Source organism: Paramisgurnus dabryanus, chromosome 3 (assembly GCF_030506205.2).
Source record: "Paramisgurnus dabryanus chromosome 3, PD_genome_1.1, whole genome shotgun sequence".
Classification (NCBI taxonomy): Eukaryota; Metazoa; Chordata; class Actinopteri; order Cypriniformes; family Cobitidae; genus Paramisgurnus; species Paramisgurnus dabryanus.
The window spans coordinates 19,568,187-19,589,514 of NC_133339.1; the positions used below are offsets into that span (position 1 = coordinate 19,568,187).

The 21,328-nt window shown below is 36.9% G+C and overlaps 1 protein-coding gene and 2 long non-coding RNA genes across 4 annotated transcripts in view; 1 reads left to right on the forward strand and 2 right to left on the reverse strand.

Annotated features, from left to right (window-relative positions):
* pvalb6 (parvalbumin 6) overlaps positions 1-21,328 on the reverse strand; it is a 37,106-nt gene that overhangs the window by 14,381 nt on the left and 1,397 nt on the right. The gene's annotated exons all lie outside the window — the stretch shown is intronic.
* Positions 3,971-6,037, forward strand: LOC135733789 (uncharacterized). The gene is made up of 3 exons (XR_010527013.2): positions 3,971-4,334; positions 5,173-5,277; positions 5,582-6,037. It is a non-coding gene; the product is annotated as an uncharacterized lncRNA (long non-coding RNA).
* On the reverse strand, positions 9,074-12,868 carry LOC135733788 (uncharacterized). Of its 2 annotated transcripts, XR_010527012.2 has the most exons (6): positions 12,632-12,868; positions 12,098-12,197; positions 11,528-11,560; positions 11,208-11,277; positions 10,798-10,932; positions 9,074-9,548 (listed from the first exon to the last, which is right to left on the reverse strand). It is a non-coding gene; the product is annotated as an uncharacterized lncRNA (long non-coding RNA). The 2 variants fall into 2 exon arrangements; XR_010527011.2 differs by having other exon boundaries at positions 9,077-9,548; positions 12,098-12,868.

Below are 21,328 nucleotides of genomic sequence, written 5' to 3' on the forward strand. Positions count from 1 at the left end.
ATAATATAAAGGGGCTTCACGATGCCATAGAAAAACCTTTCTACTCTCAACTGAGGTCTCCTTTGACCGCAGCATCGCATAGTCTGAGACAAATCTTAATACAATATATAAACAGGGTAACACGTGCACAGGCTTCAGAGACCAGTCTAGAAGCTTCTGTGGCCGTGACCTTTCACTTTTACCTGCGTTTGTGGCAGTTCAAACCAAAACTCTTCAGAAATGTACGTTTGAGATGAAAGATCAATAGTTTGACCTTTGGTGATATTACATGTGGCATTAGGCGTGACAAAGTTTGCCAAGTTGATCAAAAACACACAGTGTACCCACACAAACCACATTTACACCTGGAATTTTCCATTACGGGTTATGTGTGACTTTAAAAATAATAATTATAATGTTAATACAGCACAGATAATTGTAAAAAACATGTTTTTAACAGATCTGCTTTTATAATTCTTCTGTATCACCATAACAACTTGTGCGCTTGGAAATGAACTCGCCCTTGCTGTCTGAAATACCACTGGAGTTTGTTTTTGAAGTCGGGCCTAATTAGAACAGACTGAGGATTTTAAAACACACCATTGACCTGTGATGTAAAAAGCGACCCGCTTGATTTTCAAGATTTAATAGTGAACTTTTCTTAAGAAGAGCAGAAAGAGATAAGTGACACTTCAATCATTTTTAGTGCTTGCAAAGTAATCGCACGCTACATTTGACAATTTAAATGGGCTATTTTTCTTTCCACAGTACCCAGTATGACATTAACTTTACAATTTATCCGTTAAGGACAGGGGTTTTCAAATTGTGGGTCGGCACCATAGGCTATGGACGTAGTGTCCGTGATGTCACCTATAGGATTGTGTAAAGCTTTTTTGAAGCCAATAGTTGGCGGAGTCTGCTGTCGCAATCTTGGCAGCGCATCACCCAAAATGGGTAAAGAGGTGGAACGTGGCTGAAGCTGAGGTGGCTGGTTGCTGAAACCACGGCCACCTAAGCTCAACGGTAGTGTCAGCAGTGGCAGTTCACATGTCACTTAAAGGAACAATCCACTTTTTTTGAAAATATGCTTTTCCAGCTCCTCTAGAGTCAAAAATAAGATTTTTACTGTTTTGGAATCCATTCAGCTGATCTCCGGGTCTGGATGTACCACTTTTAGCATAGCTAAGCATAATCCATTAAATCTGATTAGACCATTAGCATTGTGCTAAAAAAATAGGCAATGAGTTTCAATATTTTTCCCATTTAAAACTTGACTCTTCTGTAGTTACATCGTGTACCAAGACCAACGGAAAATTAAAAGTTGCAATTTTCTAGGCAAATATGGCTAGGAACTATACTCTCATTCTGGCGTAATAATCAAAACTATTTAAAGTAACCAAGGGGACTATTTTCGGGCAGTGCGTAATATCACTACGACTGCTGCAGCCATGTTACGGCAGCAAAGCCATATCTGCATCTGTCAATCTTAGTACACCATGTAACTACAGAAGAGTCAAGTTTTAAATAGGAAAAATATCGATATTTTTAGCATGATGCTAATGGTCAAATCAGATTCAATGGATTATGCTAAGCTATGCTAAAAGTGGTAGTGCTGAATGGATTCCCTTAACGGTAAAAATCCAATGTTTAACTCTAGGGGAGTTGGAAAATGAGCATATTTTCAAAAAAAGTGGAGTGTCCCTTAAAGTGGTGACACTCTTAATAATGCAAAACTTTAAGGCTTAAAATAATTTAAACAGATGAGTTACAAAAACATTCACCCCCTTACAGTTGTCATGAATGGCAAAATTTGCTATATAGACCAAACCCGCTTTTGTACCAGGCTGTAAACACATTTATTTCTGCTGTAAAGTTGGGCAGTTTAACATGGGGGTCTATGGGAACTGACTCCCTTTTGGAGCCAGCCTCAAGCGACCAGTCGATGAAATGCATTTTAAGTCAGAAATCGGAAGGTTGACCCTTGGTCGGGAGTCCGGACTTACTAGTGGGTCGCACAGTGGGATCAGGTGGTTTTGTCTTATGAATGGCAATGGTTTTGATATCAGGTATTTTGTGACATAAACTTCTGTATTTCTAAATGTATTTTTTTCTGCATATTTAATATTTTGGTGGATCTTGAGATTGATAATACCTGTTTAAGTGGGTCGCAGAATGTAAAGTTTGGGAACCACAGGTTTTTTTATTCAAAGAAACTTAAAATTGAGCAGATAATGACAAAATCCATTAACCTGTGCAGAATGCGGTGCGACCTAAATACTAATGGGGTATGGGAGCGTTAATCTTTTTACCACCAAAAAATAAGATGTCTGTCTTTGTTACATTAAAATGTGAATTTTATGTTAAACGGTGCAAATATGGCATTTTCGAAAGAACTCAGAGGTTGAATAGTGAGATAGAGACACCAAAAGGCAAAGAAATACACAGGTTCAAACAAAGAACGAGAGATTACAGCATCAAAACCAGAGAGGTGAAGAGGATTCAAGTAAAAGAAACCTTTATACTCTTGCTGAAGCCTTTATTCAGACAAACACCCACACTAGCTTAACAAAAATCTGAAGTAATACTCAAACGCACACACTGTTTTCAGTCACACACCGACATTCACCCACAGCTGAAGAGAGAGACGCAGATTAAATAATGATTTTGGCAGGCTTGGGTGGGGATAAAAAGTAAAGAGTTAAGAAAAAGGCTTTAAAATAAGAGAGATTAATGAAGTCAGTCAGTGAGATTTGGAGGAGAGGGGAAGAAGTCGGGCGCAGGTGAGGCCACATGCCAGCTGCTATGTGTTTTGAGTTATCGCTGGAGTTCCTCATCCTCATGCAGTTCGTATTTCACGGCATGAAGTTTAGCAGCAATATACTGTTCTGAGATCAGACATCAGGGACAAGCTATGGCTCATTGCCAGACAGCATGCTGGGAGTTTTAAGCGTAGTGACACTGACAACTGTTCCCTGAGAGGTGCAATCTCTCTACATGAAATGCTGGATGTCAACACACCTATTTTATGCAGAAATGTACACAAACACTCCCCAAAAATATTTTAAGGGACAGTTTGTGCATAAGACTCACTGTGGTACCCAGCAGTAACCACAATGGAAAACCCCAAATAGTCCAAATATGTATGTGAGTAAGGGTCAACCACATATGCTATTGACAATCCCATTCATTCAAAAGAAAACAAGGAAAACAGAATTAAATAATTAACTTCAATTTAAAAATCATCTAATTTAATTAAATCCTCTCAAGTCAGGTGGAATGTGGCGCTAATGGGTTCCAAACACCTGCTGCAGACGTATGCACACTATCTAATCGCTTTTGATATCAATCCAAAGATTTTGTGAGATACAATCGTGGAGTAAATGATCTTCAATTATTGCTGCGACTCGCGTGCAGATGTTTAATGGAGATTTGATTGAAGTGACTCTCACAATACATGCTTTTGTTGCTGGCGGACAATTCGTGACAAATGTGAATTCCTTGCAAAACAGATTCTGGGTTTGTTGCCAAAGTCATTACTGGATCTTTCAGGGTTTTTGGTCTAGGGAGAATATGTGCAGTCTAACATCAGATTTATGAACAGATTCGCAGAGCGTATCTCTGTGTGTGTGTTCACTTGTGGCTACTGACTTCCACAGACTTTGAATTATGGGTATTTCAAAGGGAACAGGAGCCAATGTTGAGGGTATTTAGTTATTTGTGTTGGCAAAGTCACTTGTCCCTTTAATTACAGCAACAACAGTAAATAATTGCCAATTAGGAGTAAATGTGTTTCTCTTCACGCATTGATCTCTTTGAAATCAATACGTGTACACTCACACAAAAACTCCCATTATTTATACATAAAACAGAGGCAAGTCTGTCACGGTGTTGCTTTGAGTTTATCCCTGTCACACAACTACCAATGACTATCCAAACTGAGACACTACGGATTGGCTGGTTAGCATGGACCATTTAACTGGTTGATACAGTACACTGTAAAAAATTGCTGTAAAAAAACGGGGAATTTTGGACAGTAATTTACCGTTTCTCATAAATACAGTTGAATACTGTAAATAAACATTAATATGACAAACAAAATAATAACAGCAAGCTCCTGTTCAGTCTTACGGGATAATACAGTATTTTTTGGTTTGGTCAGGCATGTCAGACATGTGACGAGCTCATCTGCAACCATGAGTAAAACTGATTTAACTACACTGTTTTTCTGCATTTTATTATACGAGAAGGAAGCAGAATTAAAGACTGTCTATCCATTTTCACTCCGATTGTGACCCTACCAGCACTGAGACGGACGACGAATTCACTTGTTTTTTACTCCTCGCCTGTATATCAAGGTAAGCACAAACTGAACAGAGTCTGTGTTTCTAAGTGAAATAATTGACAAAATGTTATATATATTTGCTTATTTTTGAAATATTTCTAAAAACGATTTATTTGATTTTGACATATTTAGGGCAGATTGTTAAACGAATTGGCAACTAGCTATATAGGTTAAATACAAATAAAGATGCTAATGTTAATTTGCAATCTAATCAAATGTCTGACTGATGTGCGATTATCTATTGATATTTTTTTTAAATCTACATGAGGGATTGGGCTCTGTTTCACCATTTGTTTGTATCTTTTTTCAATGTGTGCACTTTTAATCTTTGTACAGTGCCTCGTGAATGTGTTAGCATTTAGCCTAGCCCCATTCATTCCTATGGCTCCAAACAGGGATGAATTTAGAAGCCACCAAACACTTGCATGTTTTCCCTATTTAAAGACTGTTACATGAGTAGTTACACAAGTAAGTTTGGCACAAAATAAAACTTTTGTTTGGAGCCATTGGAATGATTGGGGTTAGGCTAAACGCTACATTCACGAGGCACTGTAAAAGATGAAGTGCACGCATTGAAAAAAGATAGGGCTGTATTAATTCGTCTAAGTTGAGGTAAGAACATAGTAAAATATTGAAAACGGCTAGTCCAAGGCTGATACTGCTGGGTAAGTGTAACACTAAGGTATGGAGTATAAAACAATAAAACAGTAGGCCTATAGAAAAGTCTTTCAGTCTGTCTAAAAAATCTCTTTCTGTAATTAATATCATTAGCTTTTCTAAGTAATGGATTTGTAGCAGTATAATATCTGACAGTTTTTTGGGACATTAACTATAATTGTTGTCTGCATCAGTTGCTGGTGATGAAGTAACATTTGGAGGTTGGATGATCAGCAGTGAAAACATCATCATCTGTGAAGGCAAGATGAAGCTGCGAGGACACTGGAGTTTGTTCAAAGGTAAATCCTCTAGCTGTTCAAGAATGTCACATTGCGTTAAATTAGTGTCTCTTTCTTTTTTGTAAATTGACTTTAATTGCATTAGGTCTTTTAAATAGTAAGTCGAAGTTTAAGCTAGCATGTGCATATAGACATAACACTGGGTTTTGGCCAAATTTGTTGTCATGCTACATGTTTTTGAATAAAGTATTTCTCTCTCATTACTGCCAGAATGGCAACAACCAGAATATTTATTCTGTGAATGCAGTTGGTTTTATCTGTCTTCATTGCAATTAATCTTTACTTTTCTCATTGTACTTTGTAGATGCTTAATTGGTGTGAACCCTAAGAGGGGAACAAAAGCCAGGCAGGTGAAGGTGTCCAAGAAGACAGGAAAGCTTGTCCAGAAAAACGCAGCAACTGTTAATCCCCATGTGACCACCCTCATCAAAAACTTCATGGACTTTGAGTGGCTTTCACATTGTATTCTGCAGTGTTGTGATATTTATGTGACATCACAGCATTATGTTTTATTCAGCCCAGTCTCATTAGTGAGGCAGAAACTGACATTTAAGAATGCACTGAATTTTGTTATATTTAATAAAAACAGTGTTTTATCATCATCCTTTGTTTGAGAATTTTTTTGCAAGCAATTTTAAGTGTTTATTTTAAAATTACATTTTAACAATGCTAGAAAAATCACATTCTACAGTATAAATAACAGCAGGAACCCTAAAATAACAGTATAATGCATCCAAACATCTGGCAGTATTATACTGTGCAGCTCCCTTTTTTTACAGTACTGTCTCGTAATATTTGTACAGTAAAAAACTGTTGTTGTAAATTACAGTAGGTAATCTGTAAAATTACAACTATATGCTGGCAAATCTAGCTGCCAGTATATTACTGTAATTTAACAGTGAAATTTTTTACAGTGTAACTATACACTGTCTGGCAGTGTTTGAATTGAGGCGGGGCTGAGGTGGTCCCGGACCCCCTATTAAGCACAAAAATATATATTTGGGGGTCCCCTGGTTTTTAATAAAATGAAAATACTACATGAATTTTTAATTCTCTATATAAACTTATCCAAAAGATTTCTGTCTGAAATAAATGCAAACTCTCAAGTGTGCATGACGTTGTTTTCTGGAGGAACTGACAAATTGTTAAAGGCTTTAAAAAAATTATTCTCAAACTATTATTTCACACTAATTTGAGGGGTAAAAATGGTTAGGGTTTGAGTTAAGTAAATTGATTTTTGAGTTAAGTAATTTGGGATTTCTTTGATTAAAATAATGATGCAGGACCAACAAAAAAATGTTGACGATTATCGGCAATATATCGCTGCATCTCTAATATTAACAAAGGATTTTTTGGAGTGTCCATATTACACTTTAAAAATTGCTGGGTTATTTTTGACCCATAATGGTTAAATATTGTACAAAACACACCGCTGGGTTAAAATTGACACAATACTGGGTTGTTTTAACCCAACTGCTGGGTTAATATACCCCATTGTTGCATAACAACATCCCAACATCGGGTCAATTTTAACCTACACTGTAAAAAAATTCCGTAGAAATTACAGTGTCATTTTGCAGCTGGGTTGCCGGTAACTTACCGTAGATTTAAATTTATGTTATTTACTGGCAACATTTTGTTCAAAGTTAAATGAACAGTAAACATTTACAAGTCTTTGTCTTTACAGAGTAAAACTAAAAAAACAGCATCAAGCAAAACATTCTGTGAAACAAAATCTGAACCAAAAAACAGAAAAAGGATGATGATGATTTCTGGTTCCCAGAATGCTTTGCATGAGCCTGATATTCTGTAAAGATAAAGACTTGTTAATATTTCAAATGTATTTAACTTTGAACAAACTCTTGCCAGTAAAAAACATAAATTTAAATCTACAGTAATTTACCGGCAACCCAGCTGCAATTTCTACTGATTTTTTTTACAATGTAGCATGTGTTCTGTACAATATTTACTTATTAGGGTTCAAAAATAACAATTTTAAGAGTGCAGGACTTTTTTAAAGATTTACGTCCCAGTAGGTATGCATATGAAGAGCACAGTTGCAAAACCCTCTAAGTGCATCAGAAATGTTTACTTGTACATGAGCATTGTTATCACTCTTAATGGATTATACCATTAAACCGCTATTTCCGAATAACCTGAAGCCGGGATAAGCAGATTTGAAGCTAAAGTATTTGATTAACGTGTAGTGCTTGCCGAGAGCATTCGGTTAATGTAATAATCTTGTTTTTGACGGAGGTGGCGTTAAGCATCTTTTGCATCTGAGCTCTTAACCATATTTATTATAACAAACCTAACTGGTCACAACTAACTTGGTAAAGACAAGCTGTTGCCAGACAAATGCACACTCTGGTGAATCGGTTAGTAAGCTATTTTAGCATTCAACAAGAAAGGGGAAGATGTTTATCTTAAACAATAGATCTAATCTAGATAGACTAGAATAGGGCCTATTGAGATTAACACGATAAGATGCAGGAGAAAACCTGATTTAATCAGTTTGCTTCAGAATTCAAAGGCTTAGGAAGCGATTTTGTATTCTGTCGTAGTTTCACTGCTACAGCCCGCTATCAGATCGACCCACAGCATATTCAACCCGGCAGTGTCTTCAGCCCTCCATCTCTACATTCACAACCCGCCTAAGATCTTCACAGCTCATACGGGTTTCGCTTAGATGTCGGGTGTTAAAGTATAGTACACTGTTACAGTAAACAAAGCTGAGGTCTCTCACTTGATGCGTATTTCAAACTAGAAAAAGACTACTGGGCACAATAATTGTATTTCATTCTTTTTTTTAGCTATTTTAAGCTATTTTTGGTTAGTTTTTAGTTCAACACGAAAAAGGTATTTGGCACAGAATTTACAAATGAATTACAGTAGTCATTTAGTACAGTAGATATGTTCAGTTATATCCAATCTTTCAAGTCTTGTCTGTTAAATGCATAATTTAGATATCAGTAAGAGCTCAGATGCCAAACTGTTTCAATGCATCTGTCCTGTTTCCTGTCAGACACTCAATGGATTTAGCCAAAAAAACGGTATGTCTGAATGGCCTGAGGTTGGGATTAAACAGATTTGAAGCCAAAGTATTCGATGAGCGTATAATTTGTGCAGAGAGCATCCGGTCAATATCATTATCTCATTTTTGACACTAGTGGCGTTTAATGGCTTTTGCATCTGAGCTCCTCCTGTCTTACTAGTACTTACACGGAAATGCCACCCACAGAAATTGGTAATTCATTACTGTAAATGCAAGTGTGGAAAACTGTGGTTACTGCCCACAGAGTTTCAGTAACTCATGTGTCTCGCTTAAAGGCACAATGGTGAGAATTCATGAAACCCTCCTTCCAGGATATATAAGCCTGAAGCTTTTGTTATAACCAAACCTGTTATAACACCACAGCGCTCTGCCAAAACCAAACTATTTTCTCCAATGCTCTTTTAATTCATCGCTTCTTTAGTCTCCAATTTCTCCATCATTCATTTGCTCATTAATTTCTTCCTTTCATTTCTCTGCAACCATCTCTCCCTCTCTCAGCTCAGCTGAGCGCATAAAAAGAGGGCCAAAATGAAATCAGTATGCTACTCATGTCTGGTGCAATGTGTTGGTAAGCGTGTGTGTATGTGTGTATGCACTGTAAAAAGAATACTGTGAAAAATACAGTAACTTGCTGGCAGCAATTAGCTAGTAAGTTGCTGTATTTCATTTCACAGTATTCTTACTGTAAATGTAACTGCAGTAAAATTAAAATTACTGTGACCTCTTTTACAGTAATAATCACAGTACTGTATTTCATAACTACTACTGTAATAGGGATTACTGCATTTATTTTGTGTACTGTAAAATGAAGACACTGTTTGTCACAAAAATGCCATTTATTTTCTCATTTTAAATTACAAAAATTCATAATTTAAAAATAGCATAGCATACATTTTTTTCAACATGTTAAATTTTTTCTGTGAACATCTCAAAACTTTTCTGAACACATACATTTTTTTTATATGTTAACATTTTTCTGTGAATATTTCATTTAATTTCAACACTTCATACAAAAACACTTTTCTGAACACACAAAACAATCAATATTTATTAAAATGTTTCTGGTAAATTACAAATGCATAAAAATTAAATGATTTACATTTACAGCAGGATTTCAAACCTGAATATTGTTTTTCTCCAAGACGTTTTTTTTTCAGAACTATTATTCTTTTAAAACTGGACCTGAACTAGTTGACTTCCTGGGCTGGACTCTACCCTGTAGTGAAAGAAATGGACTATTAATGTAAAAGTTTATAAGCAAGACAGATGGGTTGATGACATATACATAAAAGTTTACTTCACAGTGTTTTAAAGGTGCGGTGTGTAATTTCAAGAAGGATCTCTTGACAAAAATGAAAAATAATATACAAAACTTAATTATCAGGGGTGTATAAAGACCTTTCATAATGAACCGTTATGTGTTTATTGCCTTAGAATGAGACGTTTTAACTACATACACAGAGGGTCCCCTTACATGGAAGCCGCCATTTTGTGCAGCCATGTTTCTACAGAAGCCCTTAACGGACAAACTTTTTTACTAAGTTGTCTCCAACTATGACATGTTTGTCCGGTGGCAGCTACCGTAGTTTCTCTATGTGTTTCAAAAGCAAGATGTGAGCAGTGGACTGAGCAGTTGGTTGCAATTCACAACTTCACCACTAGATGCCGCTAAAATTTACACACTGCACCTTTAAATAAACAATTTTTATTTTTTTATATGCTCTGTTGGTGGTTTGTGGGGTAAAATCTAATATTTATTATTTAATAACTGTCTACATTAAAGGCGGAGTGCACAATGTTTGAAAAACGCTTTGGAAAAGGAGACGGGCCGACTACCAAAACACACTTAAAGCCAATCAGCAGTAAGGAGCGTGTCTACTAACCGACATCCTTGCTGGGTTACGTATGTGTGAGGGGGGTCTTTTAAAAGAAGGTCCAGATTCTATTGGGGTAGGGGCGTGTTTGTTTAGGTGATTTCAAATATAAACAATGGCTTTCAAACATTGTGCACTCCGCCTTTAATACTATTATAAAATTATACATGAATATCCCACATTTCTGCCACAATACCATGTTTACAGTTAGTGATACAACAAGTGAAATTGATGGTAAATATTTGATTTGTGAATGGAAAAGTATTGTTTCACTCGACGCGCCAAACACATATTTTGAAATGACGAACCACACACATGACGGGCTACATACATGTTGTGACAAACTTCGCATCGTGCGCCCTCGAAGTCACCGGCCGCCACTGCATTAGACTAGCTGTGCTGGTTTTCTACAGTTTGCATGGTGAGTTAAATTAAACGTTTGATGTTTAACAATAGCACAACAGTTGATATAAACAAAAATAAACACTTTAAGAAGTATTTTACAAATCGGGTAGTTGGTTAAAGAATGAGTACTCAAATATTTGTTCCCATTCCTAGTCAAAACTATATAAAAAACAAATAAGTGCTTACCTCTGGATAAATTCCAATGTAGTGGCTGCATCATACATGGCTAGAGCAGAAGTGAAATCACAACGGTCACTCAATTGGAGGAGAACTCTGCCCTCGATGGAAAGCATCCATTTTTTGCCCCCAGAATGGACTCTCCTAAAAAATATTAAATAAAAGTTGACATTGCACAGTATTCAATCTGATATGGTTTACTATTTTACATAAGCAAAATTTATTGAAAACACTAGCCCTACATAACTACCTCTTTTTTTCTTATTAGATCAATAACCACTAGAGATTTTTGGAATGTATGTGCAAGATGACATAAAACTTTGTTCACACCACACAGTGACTCGATACATATATGCTTTATAGATGAAGTAACCCTTAAAATTGGCATCTATTGTGTATGTCGAGTGCTGGGATCTTACCGAGCATGATGAGCCTTGGAGTGCCTGGCAGGGAAATCTGGGCCTCAGCATCTGTTTAGGTGGAAGTTTTCTGTAACACAAAATAAACAAACAAATAAAATCTATTAGAAATCACAAGTACAATATTCATTAGAGAAAAAGTGTGTCAATACTGTAAAAAAATAACTTGCATCAACCAAGAGAAAAACAGCTTCTTCCTGTTGCATGGTTCTGTGCACTTTAACATGTTTGATATATTAATATATATATAAATCATAGAATAAACAACATTGCTTGCATTTGAAAATCATCATGCATGCCAGTTCATGTAACTTATGTACCTGGAACCATGGTCGATGGCTCTTGTCTGCAGTCTGAAAGGAAAAAAAAAGATGTGAATAAAATAACGAGTAAGATCTCGAAATATCTTAATACAGTGCGAGAATATTATAATACTATAATATATATACACAATTTCAAACTATTTTGAATTCAGCAATGCTAACGTTAGGTACTCTTTAATCAAATAAAAAGACGTTATAAATGTAATGTCGCCAGATAAGACAAATATTTATACAATATGCTCCCAAAAGTCGGGTATAACACTTCAAATTAGGCTATTAACAATCTAACGTTATAGTTTCTGCAGTTTGACCCCCAATGAAGTTCAGAAAAATCGTGAAATTATGAATAATGTGTGTTATTGTGTTTTCTTTCAAATCGGCCCGCTTAACTTTATGCGTTTCCTCAGGCAGCAACGTAAGCGAGCAAGAGAAAAAACGAGAGATTTAAACGAATATCGCGCCAATAAATACAAAAATACACACTTTTAAATTAATTTTGGTTCACAATGCTAACGCTATAATTAAATTAAAGACGTTATAAATGTAATGTTGCCGGATAAGTCTTACCTCATATCTCCTCAGCTCCGTTTTCTTTCAGCTCGAGAGACTGGTTTCAGCCTGCGGAGGTCGTCGCACTTGCATATGCAGGGTCCATACGTCATCAACCCTGGGTTATTTAAGTTAACTGACCATTAGATTCGCAAGTCATAAGCATATTAAACAATTTACTATTAACTTAGAATAACAGTCAACTTTATAATTGTTAATATTCTGAAACAAGACAGTTTTGATGACGTATGCAGCCGAGAAATGCGACCTCCAGAGGCTGCAGCCTTCGCATTGAGACACGGCCAATTACTTTTATTATTAAATTATTATCCTTCTCTTAACTATGACGTTATAAAATGTTGCCAGACTAGAAAATATATCGAAATCATTCAGAAATATATATTTGTGGTAATAAAATTGCAAAATGCACACAAGAGACGGGTTTACTAGGAAGTGTGCCGCTCATTACTCCTCTCTCTCAGTGCACTCTTAAAGTTGAACAAACAGGTGACTTTACAAGAGTAAACTTTGGAATTAAATTAGCAAATTTACCTTTCTGAAGTAAAAATTCAGATGAAAGTGTGGAATCTCGTAGCTTTCCTTGGCTGAAGAAAAAATCCTCTAGAAATTGCTGTATTGTGATTCACAGAAAAAATATTTTTACTGTAGAATTTACCCGCCGTTGAAAAAAGACCATGATGCTTTGCAGATCTACAGCAACTTGCTGTATACAAGTTCTACAGTAAGCATTTGCTCATTTTACAGTAATAATGCTGTGAAAACTACAGAAATTTGTTACAGTGTGTGCGTGCTGGAGGGTGTTGTTCACTGTTTAAGAACCCATGAAAACAGATTTACTTGAAGTGTCCCTCTGCAGTCAGCAAATCTTCAGTGCATGATACATACAAACACTTCATTTGCAAGTAATGTTAACCACATGATGCAATGAGTTTAAGGGAAAGTCGCTTTGGATAAAAACACCTGTTATACGCACACATACATGGAAATCAAGATCAATGTGTAATCAGTAGGTCCAGAAGATTATTATTATTATAATTCTTAAATCAGTAGGATTCTGCTGAATGGAAATAAACACAGTAAACAGTGGACATTTAGCAGGGAATGCTGCAATTTTATTTCTACACTGAAAAACTGAAAAAAATTTATTTTCATTTTTTATAATCAATTTTGCATCCACTTTTTAAAGTAAGTATTACATGGAATTTTAAGCAATGTATGCAATTACTTAAAATTTAAAGTAAAACTTACATAAAAAAGTGGATGCAAAAATGATGCACTATATTTTTAAGTAAATCCAGCGTATTATTTTATAGTGAAAGCATAATGATAATAGCAAAAGGATTGGTATTTGTATTGTTTTATGAAAGACGGGCACTTTGAAAAAAGGGGTTATTAAGAGTTATATAAAGCTATTTCAGGAATTCTGACTTATTAACACTGTTTAAGAGTTGTAACAAGTTTCGGTAAAAATTTTCGAAACATAAAAGATTCATACATAATGAATCATTCATGCTTTATTTTTTATTGCCAATCTCAGTGCAGGAAGTACAGTGGAAGTCCTTATATGGGCACTTTAACCAGAATAGCGAACCAGGCGTGCCGCACAAGCCCTGAAATGTGAAGCCAAAACGTCTCGATCGCCCCCCAGTGACTGGTCCCAGTACAGGCCATAAACCCCGCCTCACCCATGTTATTCAATGGGACTTGAGACCAACTAAACAATTTAATTACACTTTAATTATCTTTTTTCCGAAGCTGGTTCCAGTCATTTACTGTAGTTTTTATCACGCTGATGTAAATTCAAGTGTTTGTTTTTAAAATAAGTTTTAGTTAGTTATTTAATGCTATAAAAACAGTTAAGTCATGATTGACAGCTGTGATATGCACATTCTGCGAGAGCGAGGGCGGGGTCTTGATTTGCGGCTTTACTTCCTGCCCACTACTGCGCAGGACTGGTCCCGAAATCGCTACTGCGCAGACTCAAGACCCAAGTTGTCAGCGCTGTATCAGGACACTGGCGGCTTCACTTTTTACCAACGGAAGAGAGCCAACGGGCGTCATCCATCTTTTTTTACAGTCTATGGCACCAACCAAGAGCTGACATGAAAACAATGTCACCAGAAAAGTGTGCTGTTGTTTGTGAGGTAAATTTAAGCTTGTTCAGCTTCCCAAAAAACCCAGCCTTATGGAAACACTGGATATTGTTTGTTTATCGGGGGTAGCAGTGGAGTTGTGCGTGTGTGTTGGATTTCTTTGAAATGAGGCAGTCAAACCGGGTCATGAGTCGCAGGCGGTAAGTAAAACTGAATCAAATGTCTGTCTTTTGTTAGGAATCGGTGCGTAAGTGCATACAATGTAAATGACATGAACGGGTGGTGAATCATAAGTTATCCAGAGAAAGTGGGATAATGTTTTTGTGTGTTGCATGCGACACGTTCCACCCGCGTTACGTCGCCGTGAGCTTGCGTTTATTCGGAAAGAATCATTACAGCTGATCAGTCTGTTTTAAATCGGAGACTCTTTGGATATATGAAGGATGTAATACTCTATAGTATTCAGTATTCACTGCTGCTGTAACATGGCTGCAGGAGGCTAGGCGCAATGATATTACGCAGTGCCCGAAAATAGTCCCCTGCCATTGAAAGTTACTAAGGGGACTATTTTACGCAATATCATTGCGCCTTCTGCAGCCATGTTACAACAGCAAAGTCCTTGATTATTACGCCGAGAATATAGTTCCTGGCCATTATCTGCCTAGAAAATCACAACTTTTACTTTTCTGTCGGTCTTGATACACAATGTAACTTCAGAAGAGTGAAGTTTTAAATAGGAAAAATATCGAAACTCTTTGGTTATTATTTTGCGCGATGCTAATGGTCTAATCAGATTCAACGAATTATGGTAAGCTATGCTAAAAGTGGTAGCGCCAGACCCGGAGATCAGCTGAATGGAATCGAAAACGGTAAAAATCAAATGTTTAACTCAAGGGAGCTGGAAAATGAGAATATTTTCAAAAAACATGAGATAAGCAGAAACAGTGCGTGTGTGAGCTTTAAGGTACATGAACTATTTTCTAAATACAAATGCATGTGTTTGAGATAAATGTATTTAATTGCAATGACAGATTTGGTATCTGTAGTCTGTCTACAGGTAAGAGAGACAGAGTTTTACCAGGATCAAGGGCCACATAACATTAATTCACAAGTTGTAACATAAATCTATACCCACAAAGTTATTTTACAGTCTGACGACCTGCTCGAGCCCCAGGCAAAACAGCGTGTTAAGTGCTTCAGAGAGGAGTGGAAATTGAAAGAGAGAGAGGATGAAAAGTAATGTACGCTCTATCAGAGGGTAAATGAAAGTAATGAGCTATACAAAGAGTTACAGGCACACATAGAGTAATACAGTACTCTAATGATGGCCTCTTACTGTAATTGTCCAGCACCCTCTGGGTATTAAAGCACGGTTCGGCCTAATTAAGTCACTTTATTTCTATCTCCTGGGCTATCCCAGAATCCCCTAGCTCTGAGCAAAGGGTATCAGTGATACAGGACATGCTGAATGCCTGTCTGTTTGGTGAGAGACACAAGACGACCTTCAGAAATGCAATTTTTTCTCAGGATTGTGGAGTTGTTATTGGTCTGCCACATATGTGAATGATTGTGGGTGGGTCTGCAACTTCATTGAGAAAAGGATTGTCAAAAGATAGAAATAAAGTATGAAATATGAAACACAAGGTCAAATGGCACGTCCTGAATATGTGCAAAATGGGGTCGGACTTTTAAGGTTAATTATAGCCAGAGGACACATCACAGCGAATCTCGATTCATCAAGGGAATGATCATGACTCCCTACTGACTCAGTATCCTTAACCCCCGAAACTCCATCAGCCTGAGAGTGCTCGGAAATTTTCTACTGACCTTCGGGGTCGAGGCGCGCAATCCTGTTGCTTCTCAGATTGAAGGTAATTGTAATTGACTTTCAGCGCACCGCTGTGACTTCTATTATTGTGTCCTTTAGCAGCAAGTGTCCCCTGAGATCAAGTGGATTTCTGAGATGACCAAGCACAGATACGGTAAGAGAAAACCGTTATTCAGTACAAAGCAAAGAAACGCGATCTCCTGCTTCATTGCTGCTGAGGAAATGAAAGGTTGACCTTTGTCTGACACAGAAAAAGAATATAGAAATAACCACACATGCTGCACATCAATCTATCTGTCAGTCAGTCTGTCAGTCCGTCTATCCATCCATCCATCCGAGTGTAATAGGATAAGATTGTACAAGTCAGTTTTAGCCGGTAGCTCCCCGTGGATCTCCGCCATTGCGATGACCTCATTTAGGAGGTCAAGGATTTGTTAATTGAAGGTAAGACTCCTGGTGCATCACAGTGACCCTAACATCATTCTAAAGTTAGATCTCCCCCGGTGTGCCTAGTTCTTCAGGATCTGGATTATTGAAGGCTGCTGCCTCTAAAGTCCATAAAGCGAACTGAAATGAGACAGTCTAGCCTACGGGGAGGTGGGGGTGGTTGTGTCACCTGTTGTTCCCGCCTACTATGATACATTGATGCAGATTATCCAACAGTATGTAAAATTCCCCAACCTTAGAAATATACAAAACAAAAATACAACACGCACCATATTGCAGCAATAATAATAATTCACATCACTAAAACATCATTTATAATAGTAAAAGAGTGACAAGGACCATTTGCTAAATATACACCTTAATTTAATTACAGTTTTGAATGTTTATTTCGAAATACGCAGATTTCACAAGCGCACATTGAATCTTGGGATAGCCAAGGCTGTGAAGAATACATCTATGGATCTTTAGTTTCAGGGGAAAAAAGGCCACATTTGGAGGCTTGCATTTGAAGGAGCCCTTGAATTGGGACTGCCTTTGTCACGGCCCGTTGACATCATTGGGCTTCAAATATGGCCTTGGAAGGCTGCAGCCCCGGAATTGGGATGCACCCTTAAAGTCTCAGTGAACTGGATTGCGATCGACTTTACTTCCGTGTTGAGACGGTGGTGATAGCACAGTGGATAAGACACTTGGTGTGAGAGACCTGGGTTCGAATCCACTGTGACACAACATTGTGTCCCTGAGCAAGAAACTTAACCCCTAGTTGCTCCAGAGGCATGCGACCTCTGACATAAATAGCAAAGTCACTATATATGCATGTTGTAAGTCGCTTAGGATAAAAGCGTCAGCTAAATGAATAAGTAACTTTTTTCCAAGTGAAACAAAATATCATGCGAGGAAGATTGTGGGAGTGGCTTGTTTTTTCCACTGTGCTTTGATTGGATATAGAATAGTAGGGGTTTCATTCAGAAACAGAAGTGTCAGCAGACTGGCAGTTGGAGGGGGCGGAGTTAACGGATGTTCCCGCCCAAGCAATCTAACTGACGTCATCAGAGAATGATTGCTACGTGGGGCGACGTACTTTTATATTAACAACCCAGTTAAATGATTAACAAAATGGTTATCAAAATCTTGGAAAAATAGACACTGCTTTCAAATGCTGGGGGCATGTCCGCTGTCTGAAACCACGCCCACTCTCAGGAAAGCTGCCACCTCTCTGAACTTTCAAATACCGCGGCAACCTAAATGGATGTTCACCATTGTGTTAGGGGCAGTGCCATGCTTTCTGGCTCAATGCGTCATTGAGCCACCGTTTTAGCCCCGCCCAAATAATCCTGAACACAGAAACGTGAAAAACGGTATAAAACTCCACAATTTAGTACTACATAGTTCAGTCTTTGTAACATGTTTCAATAATACATTTCTAACATTTATAATGCGTTTAGAAACAATTTCACCTTTGTGTCTACAATATTTGTTTCTCATAGGGGTTTTAGTAGAAACATCTAAAACAACTTTGAAACTGAAACAGTTTCCAGACTGCAAAAAAACACTCAAAGGAGAAATAAATCAGTAGCAGTACTGCTATATGTCAGGTATGTAACATTTTGGGATAACAAATCATATAAAAAATACACCAATGAATACTCTTATTCTGTGTAATTGCAAAGTCTTGTCAGTGAGCCTTCATTAAAAAAACATCCTTTATGATAAACCTTGTGTTCTACAAAGGTGGGATGGTTTAATAGTGTTAGGCCAGACAAACATATATGTCAGGAAAAGCAATGCCTGACCATATGCAAATGTGAATCTCACAAATTGATGACATTGCTTTAAAAAAAACAAGAGATAGAGAAAGAAACGGAGAAAGAGAGCTTGTTCTTTGTAATGAACAAGCAAACTGTAATGTACAAGCAACAAAGCCTGAGAGAACAAGAGAAAAAAACAGACAGGATACAGATATAGCATATGTTCCTGCACGTACAAACATTTGCTTTTTGCACAGATGTGTAAATAAATAAGGGAAAGCCATCAATGCTCCATGTGCCCTTGTTCAAGCCGCACTCTCGTGGAGATAATTCACAAACTAAATAAAAATTACCCATTACAGAAAACCTCACTCATAAAGTCCAACATTTATCAGTCCAACGTGTGTGTGTGTCCATTAAAATACGCCTCAATTTCGTGTGGATCATTAGCAGGTGTTTTGGCAGCATGGCTGACATCCAAATGAGATAAACACACAAGTCTTCACATCAAACACACACAGATATTAATTTCAAACGCATTTTCAACACCCACATGATGTCCCTGGCACCACCAGAAATGCTGTATTTGTTTGTTTGTATTTGGAAACAGATGGCCAGAACAGAAGACCCTGAAATGAAACTAAAGGTCTGGGATATGTGTAAAATGTCATGTTTGATAGCAATGAAGATGTTTATAGATGGCACTTAAGTAATACAAAGACCAACTTTTTATTGCAGTGCTGCTTCACTGGTATTTGTATGCTATGTTCAGTGAATCCTTTGTGAGGCAATAAGAGAAGAGGTAGGTATTGGACCGTTTGACCTTGAATGAATGTGTGACCAGTCGTGAATGGTTAAAGGGACTTTAAATCATCAAAAATATTGACTTTAGGTCCAGAATTTGTCTTTGTATTTGTGAATGAGACTGAACGCACAAAGCTGCTTGTGGTCTTATATTGAGGCGTTCGGCCATTTACGTGTCTGTGTGTGCATGCATAGTTAGCGATGTATATTGGGTATTCTCAAGAAATCCAGATTTAAAAGGTGTCCAGCATCAGATTTTTTAAAAAGCCCTCGAAGCCAAATTTTTTTGTTGTTGCACATATTAGATTAAGGTCTGAACTTACAGTACCATAACTACTATTTTTAGAGGATGTAAAAATATTTCCTATAGAATTACTTAAATTTTTTAGATTATCATTATCAAAAATTATCATTACCGCAACATGATATTACATTAAATATATGCATTTACAAACTCATGTTTCGGTAATGAGAACTAAAAAGATGTCTAGGTATGACAAACAAAATTTTAATTTTATCTGGAAAGAAAAATAAGAACTGCTTACCTGGTAGCCATCTTGAGTGTCACAGTCAATTATGTCCCTTCCAACAATTTGTTTTCTTTTTTTTTTGAAAATGTTAGTTCCTTGAGGGCTTAAACAATAATTGAACATTGTTGCGGAGGATGAGAAAATTGGTCTTGGACACATTTATATTCCTTATTTTTGTCTCTACATTTAACAATGATCACCAAATACCACATGTTTCTTTACTGTAAATGTTTATAGTGTAACACGCACTAAAGCTTTTTATTTTTTAGATTTTTTAATTATAAATATTTCCATGTCAAAGCACCCAAATCCAGTCATGGACACGTTGCGGTAATGACAATTTTCCACTTAAATGTGGAAAAAAACAACAAAATTGGTTTGAATGATGTCATTTGAAATCATGTGCAAAAAAAGTAAATGAAGAGTAGGGCTGGGTATTGATTCAGATGTTCCAGATCGATTCGATTTTGATTCATAAGCTATCAGATCTATTCGGTTTCGATTCACGATTCGTTTCCGATTCTCTGATTATTTTTATACTCATTTCTCGATTCAACTCAATGAATATAGATTTAATACAAATACTATATACAAGTGGGTAATAAATAAATAAAAATTAAGAACCACAAACAAATATTACACTTTTTTATTTTAGGTACACTTGGGTACATTAAAACAGCACCCATCTCTAATTTTCAAATGCATACAATTATGTTAAATACAATAAAATTGTGATGCAAAAATTTATGCATTCATTTGATCAAACATGATCAGGTTATTTCATTTAAAAAAAAAACGATTTGTGGCCTTTGAGAATCGATTTTTAATCGACCACGTTTTAAAAAACGATTAATCGAAAATTCGCTTTTTTGCCCAGCACTAATGAAGAGATGTTTGTAACTGTATGCTTATTATTTTGATAGCATTTACTTTTTTATCAAAACATTTCATGACACCCCATTAGTCTAATTTCACCAGAATCACCCATATGTGCGTTTACTGACATAATATTGTCATATCCTTAGTTTCTGCATTATTAGTATGCCTAAATAGTCCTGGCGAGATGTCGATTGTAATTACTTTGATAGCCTTACGTGAGTCTGTTAATGCCGGGCTGCAATAACTCAGACCTCACAGAGACTCGAATCAATTAATCTATCGTTTCAAGACTGTCACAACCCAGCGGCATGTCAATTAATCTCTAGAAAACCTCACAAAGTGAGCAAGCAGGAAGGGAAAGACAGAAACAGATCGTGAGCGATAGGTTGCCATTGAGTTTCATCTAAAAGCTGCCCACAGAGAAATTCAAACATACACGCACGCTTCCCACACGCGACAACGCTGCATTTTCTATCTGCCAATACTCAATTAGTGTCAGCTGTCCAATCTAGACCCACTTATGCAGACACACTAACATTTGATGATGCCTGTCCGCTCATCCAAAACTGTCGAACGCACACACCGAACACAGTTAATGGGCCAAAACCAAATTTTAGATGCAAATGAAACAAAGTGCTTCAGTCGAATGTTAATAAGTTGATAAGGACTATGTCTAATTAATGAAGTCACCTGGTTTCAACAAGTAATCCCTGATGCCTGAATAGTCTGCCATACAACGGTGTGTGTGTGTGATTTTGTTCATTAACCAGAAGCCTTCAGGAAAAATGCATGACACACACACGTGCGCACACTCACGCACACACTTTGTGTTATTACTGCAGAGTGTCTGTTATATTTCTGCTATGTTATCCCTTAACTAAAATGCTCAATTCATTTCA